The 24,279-nt window shown below is 29.5% G+C and overlaps 1 long non-coding RNA gene across 1 annotated transcript in view; it reads left to right on the top strand.

The window, feature by feature from the left end:
- The first annotated feature begins 23,974 nt into the window (after positions 1-23,974).
- The window catches only part of LOC122270687 (uncharacterized), a 44,246-nt gene continuing 43,941 nt past the window's right edge, over positions 23,975-24,279 (top strand). Inside the window, exon 1 of the long non-coding RNA XR_011636710.1 lies at positions 23,975-24,224. This is a non-coding gene — a long non-coding RNA (uncharacterized lncRNA). The remainder of the gene's footprint in view (positions 24,225-24,279) is intronic.

Here is a 24,279-nt window from a genome sequence, read left to right as displayed (position 1 = left end):
AAAAATTTATTTTCCATGAAAAAAATCATTCATTAAAGGTAAACAAAAAGGATTTTTCGTTTAAAAAATTCATTTTTATTCAAAAATCATTTTTTTAAAAGAATGAAAAAGGATTTTTCATTCAAAAAATCCATTTTTATGTGTTCCTAATTGAATTATTGAAATAATTTCAACTGAAGAATAAAATACAACCATTATAAATAGAAAAACAACAATTCAAATCTCTAAGTTGCTTGGAAACTGTGAAGTAACAAATCATTTAAAAAACCCATAAGTTGCGAAACATGCAAATAAAGGCTTCATAAGGAACAAAACATGCTTAAATTACTGAAATTTTGAACACAATTGCAGTAAACAATACAAAAATATTGGATTTAGTGTAATTTAGTTTGCGCAGTATATTTAGTCACTCAACGTGGCCTCTTTTTTCTGGAAAAAACACTTTTGTTCTCTAGAAAAGTAGTATTTGTTGTGACAACAAAAATTTTTCGGAATCATTAATATCCTTTATTTATTTTTTACACGCCTTACACCTAATAATCATTTTGAAATAGTAATTATTTTTGCTCCTTCGATATTTTTTTCTGATAATGGTATAATGGAAGTTAAATGATATAATGGAATGCTTTCTGCTTAGAAAAATTAAATAATAAAACAAACAGTTTAACAGCTAATACTTAGATCTTAAACTTCGAGAATTATTTTAAATTGAATTGGTAAAAAGAGTATTCACTGTTGTGAAATATTAAATAATGAAAAAAGACATGTAATGCTTAAAATTTAGGCATAACTGCTTTGTTATTGCGTAATAATTATTCATGGTTTTTATACACACTGACAGAAAATAAACTATTAACAATGTATTAAACCGTTCAGTCTTACATAGCGATGACATGGTTGTATTAGTATTGGTTACTTATTTATATGACGTCCTTCATTTCGAAACGTTAATACTTAACAAAGATGCAAATAAGTCCTAAAGTACAAAAATAATTTGCTTTATATTTCTTAAATACTTTACTTAATTGTTTCAATTGCTTTACTTAATCATTATTCATTCTTTATTTATTTATTAATTTATTTATTTTCATACCGGTTGTTATAAACCTCAATAACAAATATGCGTCATTTCTACTATTGCTAATCCCAACGAGAGCAGAAATGTCATGTTTGCATGTCATGTAAAATTGTCATGTTTTAATAAATAATATGTGTATTTATTAAAACATGACAATTAGGAGCATTTTTGGAAGAAAAAAACTAACTTAATAATCATTAAATATGATCATAAAATATGGGTGAATACATCAAAAAGGAATTTGAATGATTTTTTTTTAAAACAGAGATAAAATGTAATTTCAGTTGTCATCAGCTTAAAGCTATCAGATAAAATTTAATGTGCGATCATCAACTTAAAGTTATCAGATAACTAATCTCCGATCATTAGGTTGAAAATTATTGTATGGAGCATTTTTTCAAATAAAGTCAAGAAGATTTGAAATTCAAGTTTTTCGAATGGAACAAAATACCTATACTAATATATTTCAATCGCTTCGAAATTTATCTCTTGAAAAACAATACAACAATGGGAAATGGAAAAAAAATAAAACACTATAAGTTTAGAATTTGACGTTGAGTTGTCTTACTAGTAAATTCTGTGTTCTATTTTAAACAGTTGGAGAGATTTCAGCATCATGTTTTATGATCGTCACATATCAGATTACCTTGCAGCATATTACACTTGAGATATAGACACGATTCCTCTTTCAGGCGATACAGACTTCCAATGATGTATCGTATTCATAAAGAGAACAACACCCATAAATAAAGATTGACTTTCATAATGTTTGTGTCCCATAACCAAAAAGAAATATCTTTACAGAAGTAACTTACTCTAAAAGCATCATTTTTATGGAAATCGGGGCAACACAGAGTTTTTTTCCGACCTAACAATCTTAAGTTACNAAAGAATATTTATCTTAACACAAAATTATTCTTTATAATACATTAATACATCGATTGCTGAGCAATAAACAAATGAGTAAATGAGTTTAAAATGAAAGAAGAAATAAAGAAAACTATTTCACCGATAAAAGGTTTAAAAAAAAATTTAAAAATAGATTGATTAATTTAACATTTTACAGGAAGAAAACAAAAAATGATAGAGCTTTCAACTTTCATCGTATAATATAATTGTAAAAAATATTTTATTTTAAAAATCAGTGCTTACATCTATGAAAAAATTTAAAAGAAAAAGACTTTGAGAACAATAACGGAATTTGAAAAACAAATTCGAAACAAAGCCTTTCATCCCTTCAATAGTTCGATAAAATGAGCATGCTTGTAGAGAAAATGCTTGTCGGGACTAAACACAGGGTTCCCAATTTCGGGTGATCACCTAAGCGGAACTCCTGTACCCCAAAGCTGAGTAAAGAAAATTAGGATGAGCAGAGTGGGCTCAGACGCGCCATGCGCTGTCACGTCACTGAATTATATTATCTTATATATAAATGTTACTCTAAAAACCTGAAATCTGGTAAATCTTTGGTTTTGCTGGTAAAACGGAGGATTTGTCAAAATGGCTTGAAACGAAGCATGATTTAATATGATTTCATTAAGCACATTTACCATTCCATCGCGGCAAAGCCTTGGAGTTATAAACTCCTTCCGGTAAAAGCCCGAAGAGAGGGATTTTTTTAACTGTCGAGAAAAAATTATTTTTGAAATTCCATTTAAATCTTTTCAGTTATTTATCGAGAGAATTTTGCATCATTTCAACTTTTTCACTTGGGTTCTTATTTACGAAATGGCATAATTATTAAATTAATTTCACTTTCAAAAATAATTGTAAGACATTTCCAAGGGCACAATTTTAAATCATGCTTTATTTTAATCACTTCTACAACTTATATTTTCAATCAAAAAATCAAAGTGTATTTTAATCTTTTTTGAGATATATTGTATACAATGTGAAGGTTCTTCCGCTAAAGATGGTCCCGAACTGTGATTAAAATTTTCTCGTAAAAGTAAAAACCAATAATAACAAAAATAATCGCTGTTTATTATTTTTAATAATATCATTAGACAAGTGGTGTGAGTATCATTGGAGGGTTTACCTTACATGGATGATTTTTTCGAGGTTTAATGCCACTGCCAGGTATACGTCTGTCCCGGGTAAACCAACACTACCAGGTATACGTTTGTCCCGGGTAAACCAACACTGATATTTTTTAAGGCTAAGTGCCATATTGCTCCAGGTTCTCCTTATCCTGACCGTTAAGATAAAAGGTTGCCTCAGGATTTAGGGATTTTTTACTGCCCTCCCCCCTTAATGGAATCGAACCCAATATATTTGCGAAAGTAAAATCCTATTATAAGCAATTCCTCGTTTTGGTCTTTTACCGGATGGCATTTGTATCTCCTAGGTTTTTACCTCCTAGGAATGATAAAAGTCCGAAATAAAATCATATTAAAGCATACTTCAAACATTTGCCAAACAACTTTGTCATATATAATATAGTCAAGANAGTCATTTTCACTCATTCAATATTCTAAGTTGTTATTGCGTTTTTGTTTTGATTGTTTTTCAAAATTTAGGTATTAAAACGAAATCTATTGTTTTATATTACATTACATTACATTATATTATATTATATTATATTATATTATTCTTTATTTTTAAAAATTACAGTTGTTTAAAAATGTCAACTGTTCCTCAGAAGAATTTATTGTAGTTTATATAGCACATAAAATATTTTAGAAAAATGTTATCAATAGTTTATAGTGTAAAGAAAAAAAAATGAAAAAATGCTTTGTCCGGTGGGTCACATAAAAATTACTACTACAAAAGAATGTTATGGTCACCCTCGATATTAACTTAAGCTAAAGTTTAACTGATGAACATCTAGTATTTTGAAAAATGACATCGAAGTTTTATAGCCATATACACTTCCAAAACTTTTTTCCGTTTTATGGAAGATTTTATAGTATTTTTCAGAGTCTTAAAGTAATAGGGGTGAAGGCCATAATCGCATCTTGGAAAATTCTTGAGGAAGAGAAAAGACTGCGAATTGCATTAAAGTTTGGAAAAAATTTTGCCAGTGATTTTTAAGACGTTATAATAAATGTTCTTAAAATGCCCAACGCAATATTTTAATACCGTTACAAAATATAAGTTGCAATTTTCAGCTGACATTTTATGACTGTTTAGAAAATATATAATTCTGTTTTTATAACTTAGTGAAATTTTAAACAATTAAATGTTGCTTTGAGAATTAAAGAAAATATACAACTTTAGAGGCATCCAGAGTTTGATAAGGAATTTTTATGATTAATTGCAAATAAACAAACTTTGATATTATGTTCATGGCTGATAAAGTTCTTAAATTACCGTAGTCTTAGTTAAAATTACCGTACTATATGGTTTCAGGTAAAAAAACACAGCATAATAATATTTAATCATGCATGATATTTAAATCATTGATTTTGTAATTTTTCTGTTCATATGGTAACGGTTTACCGGAAATTCTGGTTTTCAGAATAATAGTTCTTACTTTTCACGTTTAGTTGCGAATACATTACACAGAAAAGTAAATTTGACCAAATAAATGGATTTTATGCCACGCTCCAAGGTATCATGATAAAATTAACGAATTTATTACATTTAACAAACTATATTACACATTAGAAAACCATATTTCATTGTTAATTTAACCAATATCTTTACCAAAGCACTTCAGTAAAAAATATCAAACTTTCTGATGTTCCCTTAGATGCGCTTTCTTGAAGTTTCGACCATATTTTTTCTCAATGCTCAATACGATATAAATGCCTGAAAATTTGTATGGCGAATCGATGAATAAATTTACGTATACTAGAGTAAAAATATTTCTGATTACTTTTAAAAAAGTATATATTTTTCGAACAATACTTTAGCAAAATGTCGTTTTGCGGTACTATTACCAACTGATTAAATATTTCATGTATTAACTACGGAATTACATCTAAGTATTCGTATTTATGCATAATTTTTAACAGTAACATTTCAAGATTTTAACTTGTGTAGTTTTTCTTTTTATTATTATAGGGAAAAGGCATAATGAAAAAAATATTATCAGAATTACCAGAATATGGTACAATTTGCAGTATTCCTGGCTCTGTCGGTAACACCAAAATGCTCGGTGATACTTCCCGAAGCGCTTTGGTAGTGATTTTGGAGTAGTTAACAGTATCGTTTGTTATAAAATTTGGAAATTTTATCGTGATGCCTTAGATAATGGCCTAAAAAACATTTATTCAGTTAATTTAACTTTTCAGTTCTATATTTTTTTGACTAAATGTATAATAATACGAACTATACTTTTGAAAAGCAGAAATTCCGATAAACCGTTACCTTATGAACTAAAAAATTACCAAATGAATGGTGTAATTACGGTATATTTTTGGTTTTATTAACCAAGATAATTTTTTATGAGAAACGTCATTACAATGAAGTATAGTAATTTTTCTATTTTTTTTTTCTCCGTGCATACAATATAAAAAATCACATTTTGAAAAATACCAATGCAAAGTAAATGTAAATCGTTTGTTTATATTGTAAATTCAACAATTTTGTTAATTTCACAAAAATGTTCATTGCTAGAAAAGTCTTTGATTTGAGATTTAAAAAATTTGAAAATATTAAAATCAAATTTTCAATAGTATCGAGTGGACCGAAGCTATGCAATTTAATGGCCCTATTTTAAAATTATTTTCAAAAATTAAGTTAAAAAGATTTATGCACAAGAGGTTCCCAAATTAGCGAATAGGTGAGAAAAATAAAAACCGATATCAAAGCTTGACACCTCGGTTAAAAGTAAGACAATATTAAAAATATCATCAAAATTTATATAATTGTCGAACGAAACATAGAAAAAAAAATGGAAGACGATAAATAGAAAAACATTCAAATTTCAACTGTCAAATAAACTGGATTTAATATTCGTTTCTTAATCGGACGTTTCTCACTTATCGTAAGATCCGTAATCATGATTCGTAAGATTTCGTCAGCGTTCCATCACTTAACTATTTGGTACCCATAATTATTGTTACTTTTCTCCTTTTACTTCAGACTAGAAATCAAAATGTTTAGAGATTAAAGGCGTTAATTATAAGACACCTTGTATTTGAAGTAGTTAAAACAATTTGATTTGTTGCTAAGCTAATAAATAATTAAATTCCTAAAATCGTTAAAATATTCGTTTATTATTTGTTTGTGGCAGTAACAGTGGGAAAAATTTATTATTCATTTAATAATAAAGTGTAAGGATGTCATTGAAGTTTTTTAAGTGCAAAGCAAGATTTCAAAATAACTGGAGACATTTTGACAATTTTAGATATAAAACAAGCCAAAGAAAAATATTCAGGATAAGTTTCAATAACAGTAATTTAAAATCTATTTTTCAAGTTTTTAGACTTAAAAAATTTATTAAATTTTAAATTACATAAAAACTTTTATTATTTATAAACGTTTTTTTAATAAAAAGGTCAAAGCAATCATTTTTATCTTAAGAAAACTTAAAAATTAATAAATTTAACATGAAACTGTTATAGCCATATTAATATTAATTATTAAAATCTTATTTTTCCAATTTTTAAATCATGATAAATCAATATTATATCTTTAAAATATCATTTTTCGTGTTTAAGCATATATTTAATCAAGTCTCTTGCATATCAGTTCTGAAACGAAAGTCAAATTAGCTCTCCAAAAACAACGGGAACTGTTACAGGGCTTTTGAGCATTAAGTTATTAATGCATCAAAATAAAACAAAACCTATTTTGAATAGTTGCAATCTTAATAAAATAATAAACAATGCTATGATATCAACATTAGAATAATACACTGAATTGTAAATGCTCAGTTTTATTAATATAAAAACCTTTAAACTTATCAGAAAAGCGAGATTAGTCCACTTTTTTTAGAAAAAAAAATCATTACTGTCACGTACTCCATAAAAAATCCCAAATAAAAAAATATCTCAGAGCATCATCAGGTATGAAATAAATATCTCATTTTCTGAAGATCAACTAAATGCAATTGTATCAGCATTAATTTTCGAAAAAGGAAAGCAGCCAGTCATACCATTAACCGAAACCACAATGATAATTACTTCCTCTCATAAGTACCGAAAAAGATTTAAAACTGACATGTCTCTCCCTTCGAAAGAGCATAGGGAGCTACAAGCGAATCTCGAATTGCAAATTGCAGCAAAACTTTATTAAACCTGTTCCGACTGGCGTTATTTACGACGGTATAGGAGAATATTCGTAATCACCCACTGGAGAGGTAAACAACTAAACTCTGGAGAGAAATTGGGATGAGACGGGAAAATGTCCCGCTAATTACAAAGAGATTGTAACAGAATGCTTGATTTTGAAACGTTAGCGAAAATGGTTTGTTGATAATGAAACTTCTTTTCCCAACAGTAAGCAGTAGAATATTCTGCTCGTGAGTGTGGAAATTTCTTTGATTGCCTAACTTCAGAAATTTGAGAATCTAAACTTGAAGAATTATATTATTCAAATACAAATAAGAGAACCAGCAGGTAATGTAAACGAACAGAGGAGTAAAAAAAAATTAACGCCTTAGAAGCCACAATGTTTTAGATACATTCCTACACAAGCAAGAGATTTAAAATTGCAAAGAAATAAGGCAAAAAACAGTTCTAAGGATTATTTTTTTTTCATAGTTAATTTTTGAAAAAAATATTTTATTATAATAACCACTTTTGTGTTTCTAACATTATCTCGCTATGCGTAATTTTTATCTCTTTTAAAATTCATTTTTATTGTTATAGTTTATAAAAGTCTATGATACCTTGTATTAGATTAGATTATAGTGCTATCTAACTGTTTTTAATTTAAAAAAAACGTTCAAACTATCTAACTGTTTTTAATTTAAAAAAAAGATTCTACATTGCTCTATTAGACGTTATTATTAAATTTTAAAAACTCCTTACGTTTTTCTTAGCATGAAAAATTAAACAGCAATTTCCGTTTATGCACACAAAACTCTTCGGGGTATCAAAAATTAAAAAATTGAATATCAAATATGCAAGTAGTCTTTTAAACTGCCTAAATTAAGCAAGCTTCGTAGCTGGCTTAATGACGCTACATCTGTCTTTCACAACAAATACAAATAAATTTAGAATACTTTCAACATACAAGTAAATTTAGAATATTTTGCTTTAGAGTCTGGAAACTTTTTGATATCCGAACTTCAGAAATTCGGAATCTAAATTAGAATTATATTATACTAATACAAATAAGGAGAACTATTTGGTAATGTAAATGAACAAAGGAGTAAAAAATTAAAATCTCTCAAACGGAAGAGATTTAAAATTGAGAGGAATAAAGGCAACATATTTAAAACTTGTAGAAGCTAAATTTTTCCTTATTAATCTGCGAAATAAATATTGTATAATGAAAACCACTCATGTTTTTCTATCATTGACCCTCTTAGTGTAATTTTTTGACATTTTTAAAATTTCCTTTTCGTTGTCATCGTTGATAAAAGTTAAGATAATTTTTATCAGATTATTGTGGACATGAAGTTTAGAAAGCTGTTGGATTTTAATGAAAATAAGTAGCGTTATTAGTCATATTTATTAAATTTAAAAAATTCAATCGTGATGAACATGATATGTTGAATACTATGTATTGCTCATTGCGAAGCTTTTTTTCACATTTATTTCTTAAATCAATCACAAATTTTGCATTAAAATAATGGCTGTTTTAATTTACTGTAATTTTAATAGTTTAGATTACAGAAATTTTTTTTTATTCATTTCATAAAATTAAGCATGCATTGTCTCTTATAGTTTTCATTTTTTTTTTCAATGTTCAAAGGTTTCGTTGCTTGGAAGTTACTTATATCAAAGTTTCTTTTTCGTTTTTACTGTTGATAAGTTAAGGCCATTTCATCAGATTACAGTGGATGTAAAATGTAGACTATTTATCGGTTGTTTTTCAATGGAGAATGATATGTCGTAGTGCTATTAGTTATATTAATTAAATTTCTTAAATTTAAAAAATTCGATGTCATTTTCATTGCCATGAAAAATTGAAAACGCATTTCTGCTTACGCAGACAAAACTATTCGGGTTATCAAGAATAAAAAAAAATTAAATCTCGGAAATATACAAGTACCCTTTTAAACTGTTAAAATTAGGCAAGCTCCATAACTGATTTAATGACGCTTCACATTACTTCCTGATATTAATATTAAATTTTCTTTTAAAATATCATCGTGATGGTTTTGATAATTCAGTTGAATATTTTGTATTGCAAAATTTTTTCACGTGTATCTCGTAAATCAATCACATATTTTGTATAAAAAAAATGGCTGTTTTAATTTACTGTAATTTTAATAGTTCATATTGGGGAAAAATAAATAAATTTTTTATATAAAACTAAACATGCATTGTCTCCCTTAGCTACGCGTTTGTTTGTTTTTTCAATGTTTGAAGGATTCGCTATTTGGCAGTTTATTATACTATCCATACATAGAACACACGCTTCAAACTTAGCCAGTATTGTAGCTACTAAATTAATGCAACAGTGCGAATATAGGGCAATAAGTTTGATGAACTAGGAAAAAAAATTCAAAGCTTTTTTGATATTGGATTACATAATTTTACAAAACACGGTTGATATTAAAGGAAATTAAATGTAAGTAAAGCCGCTTTTGCCAAGCACTGATATGCTTAAAGTAAATCATTTTTTTAAAAATTTAAATAAATATACGATTGATGAGGTTTTCAAACTTGAACGAAAAACTTTTAAATCTAAATAAAATATTTTCAAACGGCAATTTTATTTTTATTTTGCAAAAATGTATGAAAACAGAACTTCTTCATCAGCTTGGCCATTTTAATCTTTTGATGAAATGTTTAATCACATGTTTGATATGTAAAGGGGAGGCAGTGATACAACAAGAAATATCTTTTTCTTGAGTTGTCTATATTCTCGAGTTGTAAATAACAGAGAGCCGTGGTAGTTCTGTAGTTAGAGAATCGGACTACAGTCTGTATTGACCTTTATTTGATCCCTGACTCCACTAAGATACACCGAGAACATGTGATTTACGAGCTCGTTAAAGCTGCGTAATCGAAAGTGTTGTGGTCGCTCGTTGAGCAGTACCAGAATTAAATGGATCCCGAAAAATTTCCTTCCCGTTCATATCAATTTCGAAAGAGAGGAAGTGGCCTCACGAGTAAGTGGTGTTGCGATACGTCTTTAGGATTCTTAGCCAAGACGTACTTTCACCCGTGCGGTGCTCTCTTTACAAACGAAAGGCAAAAAATAATTACAAGAAAATTTATTTTCTTGATCTAATCCGCAAAGTACCCTTGGCTGTCGAACTTGGCTTGTCCAAGTGTCATTCGGAACAACATCGTAGCATAAAAAGGCGTTTTATAGAAGAGATTTCACAACAAAAAAATTGAAGAAGAAATATCTATTGCATATAAAACATGTTCGTTTTTTGTGTATTTATTTCCTCAATCCAAATATTATTTGACAAACAGAGCTATATAAAACACGGGAAACTCACATTTGTTTTAAAATGCATGATTGGATACATTAAAATGCATCCAATGTTAAAATATTTATTGATTAAAGTCATACAAAATGTACAATGTAAACTCTTAAGAGCTCTCATGGAAGGAAAACTTTGTATAGGATTATATTTTCAATTACAATAATTGTGTCATAAATAAGAAAAGTGAATACACTTCGAAGAAGAAAGTAATTACAAATAAAATAAGTAAATAAAGCCTTCTCTACTTCAAAATAAAAAGCCTTTTTTTAAGACTCTATATTACCAAATGTTAAATTTTCAACTATATAAAGGCTTAAACAAACTTAAAAAAATGTTTTAACTAATGTAACATATTTAATTCCTTGCTACAAACTAATTCTCATTTCTAGTATAGTAGTTTATAGTTTATTATTTGTGATGTAAGAAGAAATTTAAAAGTCGAAGCTATTCGAACGGTAAAATTAATTCAATATTAAATCCTCTAGATTGTACAAAAATAAGATGAATTCGATACTTTGATATTAATCTACAAAAATTAAATTTTCAACGAGTTTTTCTCATTTTTCCTTTACTTTGAAAAAATATTTGTCTAAAGATAATTTAAGTTTAAGATTAAAAATATTTTTTCCTTCATACATTCAACTTTCGATAAGGTATATGTAAGATAACAAACTTCCGAAAATATTTTTCAAAATCGATTAAAGCCTTAGGCTTGTCATATTTATTTTCTGTCTATGAATGTCTCATTTATATTGGAAAATTATTTTGAAATATATTCTAGGATATTTAAGATGTTGATAGAGTTTTTGTGTAAGTTTTATAAAATAGTAGACACTTTTAAAGGGACAGTAGAACTTACAAAAATACAGTTTCAAGTTTTCTTTTTTTGAACAAATTTTTATTTATTGTATCACTTATTTATTTTTTATAAAGGTAAAAAAGTATATTGAGCGTTTTCAATTTGAATCTTGGATTGTAGGTTAAATCCATTCCCGTAATGGGTGCTTAGTTCCTCAATTAGGCTTAAATAATCATTTCCCGAAATGTTCTTAATATTTTAACCATTTCATAAAATTTTATTTTTCGTAATGATTATTAATTCTGAGCTGTAGACATCTGATATCTTTAATGTGTCTGAAACATTCGAGTTAAAAATAATAAATTATCATTTTTAAAGTATTTAGAAGTACAGTTCAGAAAATGAAAATGCTATATCTGAATGATTTCTGATCTCATGATCAGATCAGAATGATGATGAGGTCGTATTTTTAAAATATGATTTCTCAGGAACTATTCGACCGATTTCACTCAAAAATTTTATTTTTTCATTTAAAATTACATTCTTTAAAATTATATAAAATTTTATACCTTACAATGAAAAAGTTTTTCGAATATTATTATTAAAAAATTTAAATAATAATAAATACTTACTAAAAGTTATGCTTTGAATAGAATTATTTAATTCACTTAAAACTTGTTCGAGATAGGGTGAAATACACAAAAAGTAAAAATAGTATTAGGGGGTATAAACTTTGGACCACCTCTCCTGATCAAACTATTGGGACCATTTTTCCTAAATTCCGGCTACTCCCTACACTTTTGTGGCCAAAAATCCGAATCCGTCAAAAAAGATATGTTTATTCAGAGGAAGTACGTTTATATGTTCGATTTCGCAATTCAAAATAACGTCTGATGAAATTAGTTAGTTTGAGGTCACCACTTCCAACATTTGAGATAGAATCTTGGAACGTTAAGATCCGATCATTGCATCAAAATTTGTTCAGGGTGGTCCATTTTTTAGGTTGTCCACAGTATAGAGAGCCAAGAAATGGACCACCCTGAATAACTTTTGATCTAATGATCAAATCTTCATGTTCTAAGACCCAATCTTAATAGCTCAAGTGGGTGATCTCGAACAAGCTAATTAATTATCGTAGGCGATAATTTAAGTTACGAAATCAGGCACGAAAACGTTCTTTCTTTGAACAAACCTGCACTTTTTTCGACGAATTCAGATTTCTGACAACAAATTATACTGGGTAGCCACGACCTGGGAAATATGGTCAAGTTAAATAAGTTTGGTCAAAAGAGCTCTCCAAAAATTAATCCCCTTAATGTTAATTGTACTTTTAGCGTATTTCGCTATTTCTCAAGAATTTTTTAAGCGAATTGAGAAATTTTTGCACGCAATTATGAAATCCGTTTATCTGAAGATAATTCCATGCAAAAAAATTTCAGTAAATATTTTTTTATTGTTTTATTTTTTAATGTTCAAAAATTTCTGAATTGTAAGGCATGCAATTTTTTATATCATTTTAATGAACATAATTTTAAGAATATATTTGAATTTCAAAAATGTTAGATATTTAAAATTTCCGACTCTTCAACCGATTTTGCACAAATTTTGCATTTTTCTTTGTAAAATTACGTTCTTTAAAATGATATAAATAAATGCATACCTTACAATTTAAAATTTTAAAATAAAATAATAAAAAATAATACATATTTACTAAAAGTTATTTTTAGCATGGAATTATCCACGGATAAGAGAGTTTTATAATCATGTGCAAAAATTTTTCAATTCGCTTAAAAAGTTCTTGAGATATAGCGGGATACTCAAAAAGAAACATTAACATTCAGGGGTCCTAACTTTGGAGCGGTCTCCTGACCAAACTATTGGGACCATATTTCTCAGATTGCGGCCTCCCTCTACATTTTAAGGGTCATGAATCCAAATCCGTTAAAAAAAAATTATGTTTATTCAGAGAAAGTGCGTTTTATGTCTGATTTCGTAACCTAAAATATCGTCTGCACTTATTTGAGGTCACCCCCTCGAGCCATTAAGATTGAATCCTAGAATGTGAAGATCCGATCATTAGATCAAAAGTTAGTCTAGGTGGCAAGTTTTTTTTTTCTTTTCTTTTTCTCACTGTACATTAGTTATATTCATTTGTATAAAACTTTTAATGTTATGGCTTTAAGTTTCCACGTAATTTATTACAAAAATAGGTTTGTAGAATTTTGAAATTTAAGAGAAAAAAATAGTTTTTTTAAATAGTAGGTTTCAATTTAAAAAGAGTAAATGCTAAAAGAAAAAAAAATATGTATCAAAAACATCAACTTTTCAATAAAAAAACTCATACGAATGTCAAGCTTTCGTCATCTAGGGGACATTCAGAGGTCTTTGCTTATTTTGTGCCGTGATTTATCTAAAGCTGAGACATCTGGTGACGTCTGCTGCGTTGATAGCATACGTTTATTCGAACAAAGGAAATAGAAGGGCTTACAGAATAGAACCTATGAATAAATTCTTTCCTTTAAAATTGAAACTATTCTCTCAGACTATTGGATTGCCGTCATGCAAGCTTTTATCAATAGCATTGTACCTTATTTCAATAGAATTTAATCCAATAAATGCATTGCAATTCGTTTTATGGCCTTTGTAACATAAAAGTTATGTTTTGTTTGAATATTGTCAAAGCATTAAGTGATCGAAATGTATTCAGTCTAAATGATGACATTTTAAAATTATCCTGTGACAGTTCCGTTTAAAAATGTTAATAATAAGCTATGGCATAATAATTCAGGATTCTCACGAATGGGACAAAATAAATGAGTCGTAGATAAAATTTTTCAAGACTGCTGGAAATTATTATAATTTATCTTTCATTTATGAATCACGAAATTATTCCGAATTATTTTTTACACCCATATACATTTCTTTTTAATTAATTTTTTATTGACAGCTTAAAACATCTAGACATATGTCTATTTTGCTACCACTTTAATGAATATTTCCAGACCATGGTAACCCTGCAATTGTAGCAATTACCATTTTGTGCGATGCAATTGCAGTAAAAATGCAAGAAAAATGGACTTTAAGTAGTACAGTATAAGCACACCGGACAAAAAATTAGTCACCCTTAGAGAAATCATGATAAACATCATTTAATAGCATGTAACACTGCCTCTGGATTCGATAACCACCTGGATTCGGTTAGGAAGTGAGTCCACAAGGTTTTTCAGGTACGTCGAATGCAGTATAAGCCACTCGCTGAGGATTTGATAGCACAAGTCCACCAAATTACGATAATGCTGATTTCGGCTTTTCCCCCGTTTCTCCAATATGTCCCACAAATTTTCAATGGGGTTCAAGTCAGGCGATTTTGCAGGCCAGTTGAAGTTTAATTTAGTCTCCGAGTGTTCAAAAAATCAGTAACATATTCTTCCAGCCTGATAAACTTTGCTGTTGTCATCTTGAAAAATAGGGGTATCGATAACACACTCCTCAAGAAGATGTTGGCTGAAAGGCAACATCTAATCATCCAGAATGTTCAAATAAACATGTTTGTTCATGTTAGTATCTACCTCAGTTAGGGGGCCCAATCCATACTAGGAAAAATTCCCCCGAAACTTGACAGACCCACCTTCGGCTTGAACCTGACCTTGCACACAGTCAGAATGAAATACTTCATCTGCTCTTCCCTGCACTCGAAGACGTGAGTCCTTTAAATAAAGGTAAAAACGTGTGATTCAGCAGACCATATTACATTCCGCCACTCAGCAACTGTCCACGTTCAGGGATTTCTAGCCCACTGAAGTCGCGCAGCTTTGTGTTTCTGAGTGAGCAATGGACTCTTACTAGAAGTTCGACTCCAAATGTTCATTGCATGCAGCTCCCGTCGCAATTTTCTCTCACTAACAGGTTGGAGCTTCATTCATTAACTAAAGCAATTCCTGTAGGGTTTGGAAGATATTTTGATTGACAAGTCGTGAAACACGCCTCCGGACCCTTTCATGCAATTCTTTTTCCGACCACCATTATGATGTCATCTTTCGTGACCACGTGCATTACACCACTGCTCGTAGACATGTTGAGCAGTCCACTTCCAAACACCAATAAATCCAGCAACTTCACTCACCGTATGACCATTGGCACTGCTAAGCACAATTGTCACTTTACCACATCCTTACACTTACTCAGATTTGCACACAATTTCCTTTTCAAACAAAAATACTTCACTGATACCTATTTTCCTTTGATCATATTGAAGCAGCGTGCACGTAGTTGAGCACGTTGCTTGACCACTGCGTCATCTAACGAAACTTAACTATTCATCGGTGCTTGCGCACTAGGGTGACTAATTTTTTGTCCGGTGAGCTTATGAGTGAGTGTTAAATGACTTCGTCTCGTAAATTAGTCTCAAAAATGCGCCATGTATTCCTTCTAAGCTTGAATTTCTATATTCCCAATATTCTATTGCATTATAAATATTCTAATTTATTATAAACTGCATATAAGCTATGAAACCTTTCGTCAAATCTCTCTTTTCTGCAAATTATATTTATTTCCACGGTATAAATTAAAAGCTATTTAATGGACTGACACAAGATTTTTCTGTACAAAATTTAAATTGATATAAAAGTCATTTGTAAAATTTTTCAATTATACGAACAATTTTTGATAGAAATATTCTCTAATTAAATAAAGCTGCGTAAATTATAGTAATTTTTTTTCAACCATTCTTGCCTTTCAACCATTTCTATAAATGGTTATTTTCATTTTGAAAGCATTTTTTAAATGTCATGAGTTTTCGACAAAATTTAAATTTATTAATATTCTAATCAATCCGTTAAGGATCTGTATTATGTTGAGAAAAATGTGCTTCACTCATACGTTTAATAATTTTTTTAAAATTTGGAACTATTTACACAATATAATGTGGGGTATTGTTTTATCAACCAGAATAAAATACTTTTTCGGACAAATTTCCTGGCAAATTATCCATAAAAGAAATTCGAAAAAAAAAATAAGATACCACCAGACAGAAATTTATACTGACAATATATCGACTAGCTAATAATAATAAAAATCATATTTGAATATAAAGAGGGAAGAATGACTTATGCCCATTTTTCTCAAAAATGATGATTGGATCACCATCAATAAAATTTTTAGGAATACTAACTTTTGACAAATCAATAATGTGGAAAAACCAGTTCTCACCTAGAGTTATTACGCAGTGAAGATGGAATGAATTGGAGAAAACCAGTAGCTGCCTATGCATAAGGAATAAAAAAACAAAGAAAATTGCAACAAAGAATTCTTGCAAGAAAGTATTGATTATTGGTTGGAAAATTTAAGGAAAAAAACTGTTCTTGTTCATCTCAATTTTCACTTTTTTTTCTTAGCATCCAAATATTTAAAATTGGTTTTGAAATTCATACAAGGAGATGTAAGGAAAAGCTTTTGCAATATTTTTATTTTTTACGATTCCCACCGAATGGAAATTCTTAAATTTTGAAATTCGCTTTTCTCAGAGTTACCTTTGATTGATATAAACTGTTTTTCCCCATAATCGTTATATATATATACTGTAGTGTTTTGTTTAATCATATTAAGTTCACGCAAAAGCATAACTTCGAGCGAAAATATCTTTATGAGATTCGGTACTTGCAGGGTTATGTCCATGTGACATTTTGTACCTGTGATATTTCTCCCCAGAGCCTTTTTAGTGCACTGCGAACGACAGATTTTGTACCGCGTGCAGAATATTATACTATGTAGCTGAAGTTAAATAAAATAAAAGCAGATGGTGGAAAATTTCATTCACAATTTTTAAAGATATTTGTCCTTTTATATTTAACATTATTAGGAAAAAATTGAAAGCGGGATAAGCGATTTATTTGTGCGAATTTCACGATCAAGTCTCATTATCGATCAGCATATCATTGTTTTCGAATCATCATTAGACTACTTCTCGCGGCACTTCCCACATTAACCGGGACATCCTTAATTCGTAACCTCATCACGGGATGGCCAGCCTAGTCAGCCAAACTTTTTAGACAGTCGTAAGCGGAATCTGAATGATTTCCTCCTCATCTTCTTATCTCTCTTCTCTATCATGCATGCATCCATCCCACCACCATGAACTCGAAATCGGATGAAGAGAGCACACCGCCGCAACACGATAAGGGACAGGTCCTCAGGAAAACCATTCACCAAAGGGACGATTCCTGTGGAACATAATGGAAAATGCAAACTCATGAAGGATTGTCCCCTCTCTCTCCACTGCATCCTCTATTTGGTGGAAGACAAAGGATGCAGTCGATTACATCTCGTTCTGTGGAACAATGAAAGAGGTACTTTAAGAGGACGGAGAAAAGAAGACGAGCAAGAGCATTCCTTTTCCTTCTTAACCTTCATTTTCAGTCATTGTATGGAAAGTATATGGAAATGGAATAAAACTTGAATTTTCAGATTTCGCCCCTCTTTCCTTCCATCCCTTTAACCACTTCGGACATGAACATAAAAGGCATTATTTTTTTCCTTGTTTTTCGATTATTCTGTAAAATTCCTGCGGCCACGTTCTGCTTGGGAAAAAAATAATAGTTTTCTATTCTCTGATATAACAGAGAGATATAAATTATTCATTCGAATTGATAAACGATGGCAAAACATATGTTTGTCTGCATTCAGTTTTTGGACAAATTTTGAGTGACAGTGGAATAAATCGCTGAAGTTGCTTCTTGGAGCTCAGCAACGCACAAACCATTTTGCTTGATATGTTTGAAGAATCGGATCGATATGGTGCTTGATTTATCTAATTTTGTGCGTTTACCTCAAGCAACGAGAGAAATATGTCATCACGAAATTTTCAAAATGCTTACGAATCTAGACATTTTAAATGTGTTTGTAAGTATTATTTTGTAAGTTAGTTTCCAGCTTTCAAAACTAGCTTTGTTTTCGTGCATATTTTTTTGCAAACAAACTGGATTTCTTAAATCGCTATATTCTTTAAATTGGGATATACTTTTAGCGGAACTGTGGTGGCGCAAGAGATAAAGCATTCGCATTTGAATGAGGTGCACCGGATGGAATCCCAGCGGCAATACGTTCATAAAATTTCTAGTCCCGGCTCGTTCTGAATACTGACGTAACAAATCATGTTAAAAATCAGTGGTAGACAGTTCATGAGTTCGAATCTACTTTCTAACAGGCTAACCGTGGAAGGTGTTCGTAGTTTTCTTCTCCGAGTAACGTAAATGAGCATTAGTTCCATGAGTATAATCCTCCACGAAGGCTAGTTCATCTTATTGCGCTTGATCCAAGTGCTTTGTCTTCTGAGTTGTATTCCAAATTGCAAGGCTATGGAGAAAAATATTAATTGGCGTGTACTCAAAATTAGGTCGGTTGTTATTCTTTAACCACTAGAATACCACGGTTCAAGCATTTAGTTCAAGCGATAAAAAAATGTAAGAATTAGTATGAAGTGGGTCATTAAACTTTGGATAGCATTCCTGTTTAAACTATAGAGACGTTATTTTTCAGCTTACGGTCATCTTATTTATTTTGGATTTATGTAATAGAATGCATGCTTGGTCGAAGAAAGTATTATTCTTACCTTTAATTATTTCGTTAACTAATAATTTTCTATATTTAAAATGTTTCTTTCAACGATTAAGGTACTACTTCTTTGGTAAAAATAAAATTATCAGATTTTAAGGTATTAAAAATAATCATTATTTCTTCCTTTTTATTGGTTGTTCATTTTCCATACAATTGTCTTAGGGTACAAATTTCTGGTTGCATTTATACAAATACTTGATCTTGCATAATTCGATTGTGCAGATTTCTAATCTAAAATTAGTTTTGCCCCTAAAGTTACAGATTTTGTTTAAAAAAGGCCTTTTTTATTCAGTTTTTTTTTGTCAAAATATACAAATTTTAAAACGTTATAGATAACAGGGTATCACATAAACTTCTAGGAGAGTTAAGGCTCATCATCAGGATTGAAATGCTACAGGAGCCCGTTTTCCGTACTGTCATCGTACTTCTCTGGGGTGTTTCTCTATTATGACCTGTTCAGAAGCACACGAAGAAACGGTATATGATATAAATGAAACCCTAGTGGCGTATGATGATTTTACTAGCCATGGGCTCTTAATATCATCTAACTAAGACTAATTTTTAGAATAGTTGGAGCACATCATCAGCATTTTTAATCCTGATGATGTGCTCCAGCTATTCTAGAAATTAGTCTCAATATTTATACGCCACATGTTATACATAAAGTTTTTAAAATTAAACATTTCGGCAAAAAATTGGCTAAAAATGTCAATTAAAAAACCTCTTTCTTGGAGAAAGAAACCAATTGCAGATTTAAAATCAGCGACGAGATAATATCAAAGATCCGTTAAAAAAAATTGTTCCCCTGTGTTATACAAAAGTTTAGTCACAAATATCTATAGTTTCAATAACAATATACTATCTATAAATCATCTTTTACAATATTTTCGAAAATATCTAGCTTTTATAAATATAATAAAAAATATGTATCCTTTGCTTCACATTCACGCGATTCCTTTGAAAGAAAATCTAAGAAATAAGTTTCCAAGATTTATTTATAAAATTAAATCGATCATTAGATTTAATTATTTCTAAGATAATTTGGCTGCTAAAATGAAAGTAAAACTCATTTAACTCAACTTTGTAGCAACCAATCACAATCATGTTTGGAGCTTAAATTTAAAACTTGACGATATTCATTACAGTGCATAATAAAAAGAAGATATCTTCAAAAGTTTGGCGCTAACAAGCTACATTCAAATCCCATTACGAAAGACAAAATGCCATTAATGAGCTTAGTTTATCAAACTTAAAGGTGGTATAATTTTCTAAAGAATATTCGACATAGTCTAAATTTAAAACCTGAAAAAGCTTTGAAAACTTAATTAGAAATGCAAGAAGCACTGTTTTGAAATAGTATGTTTTAGTTATTAATTTTGATCATTTATTTGAAATAAAGTAAGGGACCTGGACTATTTTAAATGCATTTGTGACTTTGAATTATTCATAATCTTCTGAATGAAAAATTATTCGAAATCATTATGCTTAAAATAGAGGATTATTGTTTTTTAGTTTTTAAATAATACTTTTCATTATTTTTCTTCAGTTAAAAATTGATAGTTTTTTCCTTTTTAAAATTGTAATATACAAAAATTTTTGTAAGTTACATTTATTTTAAAGATATTTAAAATAAAATAAAAACTAATTTGAAAAAATGCTGTTTACTATTAATCATAAACTACTCACTCAGTGAAGGCTCTCTAAGCCATTTATGTGTAAGCTGTATTTGATGAATTTTTACTGAATAATAAAAAAAAAAGTAATTTGATTAGTTTAAGAAAAAATCCCGCATCCACAGTATGTATAAAATTTATTCTTTCCTCCCTTTTTCTCGCTTGACAGGCTTTTCCCCAGATTTTCTTTTACCAGTCTACAGATGATTTTCGAATTTTTCAAGATTTGCAACAGGTGTACGATCGCAAAATTGCCTTCTCCAAAATTAAGGAGCTTTAAAGGAATTTATTAAGATAGAAAAAGAAATAAGATTCAAATTGAATCAATGAGAACTAAAACCGGTTATCTCCAAGAAGACTAATTTTTCAGGTGAGACACAAAAAAAAGAGAAAACTGATATATAGATTTTGATGAATTAAGTTTGATATATAGAACTTTTTTTTAATTTTTTTATATTAAAATATGGCTGATTACAAAATATAGAATTGCAATTGTCCGATAATATCACTTAATTTTTAATTTTGAAAAAATAGAACTTAAAATCGGTAAGGTGATAACACATTTTTCATACAATGCTCTGGTCACCAGCATTTGGAATACATTTTCATATTTTTTGTAGCCACCTCGTTTACAGTTCATAAATACTTTTATCCCTCCCTATTTTCTGGCATATGCCATTTAAAGAACTTCCCTCAGAATCACTCATTGTTCATAAAAAGCAACAAAATAACAAGCCTAAACTAACTAATTAATTGCTAAGCTATGCAAACAATTTCACAAGCACAAACGGCAGCTATCTAGTGGTATATTTCTAAGTTTATTCCGAGAACAAGTCAAGTCCAGGAAATGGCGTGTTAGCGAACTAAATTGAGATTTGACAGCACAAAATATTCTATACCGTGAAGGAGGATATGAATTCTTTATATCCTTACTATGTATCTACTTCACTTAAACTTAAAAAATAAAGAATTTCCATTTTGGAAAAAAGTGAAGAAGACTGGTTTTTGGTGGTTGTTTCTGGTAAAATTCAGGTTTTTTAATAGTATTAGGTGAAAGCAGTACATTAACGGTTTTTCGCTTAGTCAACATTTTGATTACCATCAACAATAAAAATAATTATTAAGTAATGATTACAAGAAAATTTTGTGTGAAATCACCTTTAAGTAATTTGATTAAATAATTGCATGTTTTTTTTTAAGATGTGTAAATATTATAATATAAAATATGGAAAAAAAATAACATTAAGGTGCCCAAGCTCTTGACTATATTCTTGACTAACTATTGAAATCATATCTCGCAGATTGCTTAAATGTTTAGACAAAAATGCAGTATTTGCTTAAAAGATAGTTCAATTATTCACAGAATGTTTTTTTCCTTAAAATAATACCGAATTCTTTTTCAAAGGTTTCCAGCGAAGTCAAGACCATTTAATGCAAATTTTTAGCAGTTGTTAACATATCTTGAAACAAATGGAAATTTTTACAAAACTTTAGTTTTATAAATCTTAGTTTTAAGTTAGCTTCTTCCTAAAAAGTTATAGTCTTCTACTTGAATTCATTAACTGTAACTCTTCAACAGTAAACAGAGTCTTTCTAAAAAATAAATTCGAACATTAACAGGTAAAATGATAAAATTATCAATGGTAAAATGATAAATGGTAACATGATAAAATTATCACAGAATAAATTAAATCAATTTTATCTATTTAACAGTTTCAATCGAAAAAAGGTCTCAAAATTTCACTTTCTTATTGCTTTCTCTGAAATTTAATGATTTTAGAAGAATTTACAAATATTGTAAAACAAAATAATATTCCAACCACACGAATTCCAAATATCGTTTTCCATTTGCATATTCAATACTTAACAGTACCAAAAAAAATTACATTTCAGACACTTTCGAGACAAAAACGATTATGGTTTAACATCTCTAGTCAAAAAGAAGACAAGGAATAAAATATGTTTCAATAATAGTATCCTTCTTCAAAAAATCGACAATTAATCATGAACTTAACCGAGATATGTAGTTGTTGTTCTTTCTTTCTTCCTTTCTTAAAAATATTTCCGTAGTTACGGATACATTTTGTAGTTACGGATTCCGTAACTACAAACTGTGAGCTGAATACCACTTGTTTATAAACACGAAATTTCACTCTTTAATGAATATCAAACTTTGAAATATACAGTAATATTTAGCTCTTTCAAAAGAAAGAAAAATATTATAAGAGATTTTGTAGGATTACATATTTTACATAGTGAAACAATGGAAACATGGAATACAAAAGAAACATTTAGAAAATGCATAGATTGAATTAAGAAATATTTCTCTAAATTTAACTAAGCCTTCAAGCCCTGACAGCCGATTTTTTTTATAATTTACTATGAAAAACAATTATATAGCAGAATTAATCCATATTTTTTGTTGCAGGTATATTGATGTTTTTTTTTAATGAATTCCAATTCATGCATCAGACAATCTATCCAAATTGTTCAACTCTAGCTAAAAATTAATCAAAATGATTTTTAAGCAAATTTTCTAAATCTAAATATACCCCACAGGAATTTTCTCTCTTAAATTACTGTTTAATAACCAGCAGGAGACAATCCATCCAACTAACCGTAAAGTTTATAGTAAAGAGCATTTTTTACTTTTGCGATTTTGGAACCGTTTACAACTAGTATGAGACAAAAGCCATGAATACAAAACTATAAAAAATTTTATCGTTTACAACTATTAAGGTTTCTAAGCCGTAAAAAATAAATTTAACTGGACATGGCAGTTAGATTTTTCGTCAGGTAACTTCATTTGAGTTAGGTTGTGGTTGAGTTGTGTCTTATCAAATGAACCGGGGAATGCGGTTAAATTAGTTTATCTTGTTGGGTCAACCATCGTAAGAGATAAAAAAATGTGTTGAAGGTGCCTTAATGAATTGAAGGGAGAATTGCTGTATCAACGTTGATACTGTTGATCATGTAATTGACAGATTAGCACAGTCGACTATAATATATGCGCTGCTGATAGGAGCTAAGAGGCTTCATTAAGTTAGCCTAGCTGGTGCGATAGAATCCTGGTTCTTTAACCGTATAAGGTTAAAGCAGTTAATAAACGTTTTTTCTCACAGTTAACGGTTTGAATACCATCTTATTTGTGGTACTATATATATATATATTATTATTATTATCATTGTATTTTGGATCAATAAACATAGGACACTATTTCCAAAATAAATAAATATATATTTCAACACCTCCAAAAAAGCTATTCTTAAACAGAATATATGAAAGAGTGACTTTTCTTTTAGATCAGTTGGTATAAAATGGGAGAATTACTCTGAAATCCGAAAGAGCAAACGACAATTGAATGGAAACTCCGGATCCTAATTTCCCACTCCCTTCCCCTGAGTAAGAAATATCTTTGCTGTACACCTTATCTTCAGAAGTACAGGTTTGCCGCCTTTTCAAGCTCGATTGATTTATTCCGGGAACATTTTTTTCCCACTACTTCCCTTAGAATAGTTGTCGAATACTTGAAATGAAGACATTTTCGAATACTCTAGGGTAAGCTTCCAAAGCCTTTATAATGCATCCTTGGGGAGAGAAGGATATATATATA

Source organism: Parasteatoda tepidariorum, chromosome 4, assembly GCF_043381705.1.
Source record: "Parasteatoda tepidariorum isolate YZ-2023 chromosome 4, CAS_Ptep_4.0, whole genome shotgun sequence".
Taxonomy (NCBI): domain Eukaryota; kingdom Metazoa; phylum Arthropoda; class Arachnida; order Araneae; family Theridiidae; genus Parasteatoda; species Parasteatoda tepidariorum.
This window is presented reverse-complemented; position numbering and strand designations above follow the sequence as displayed.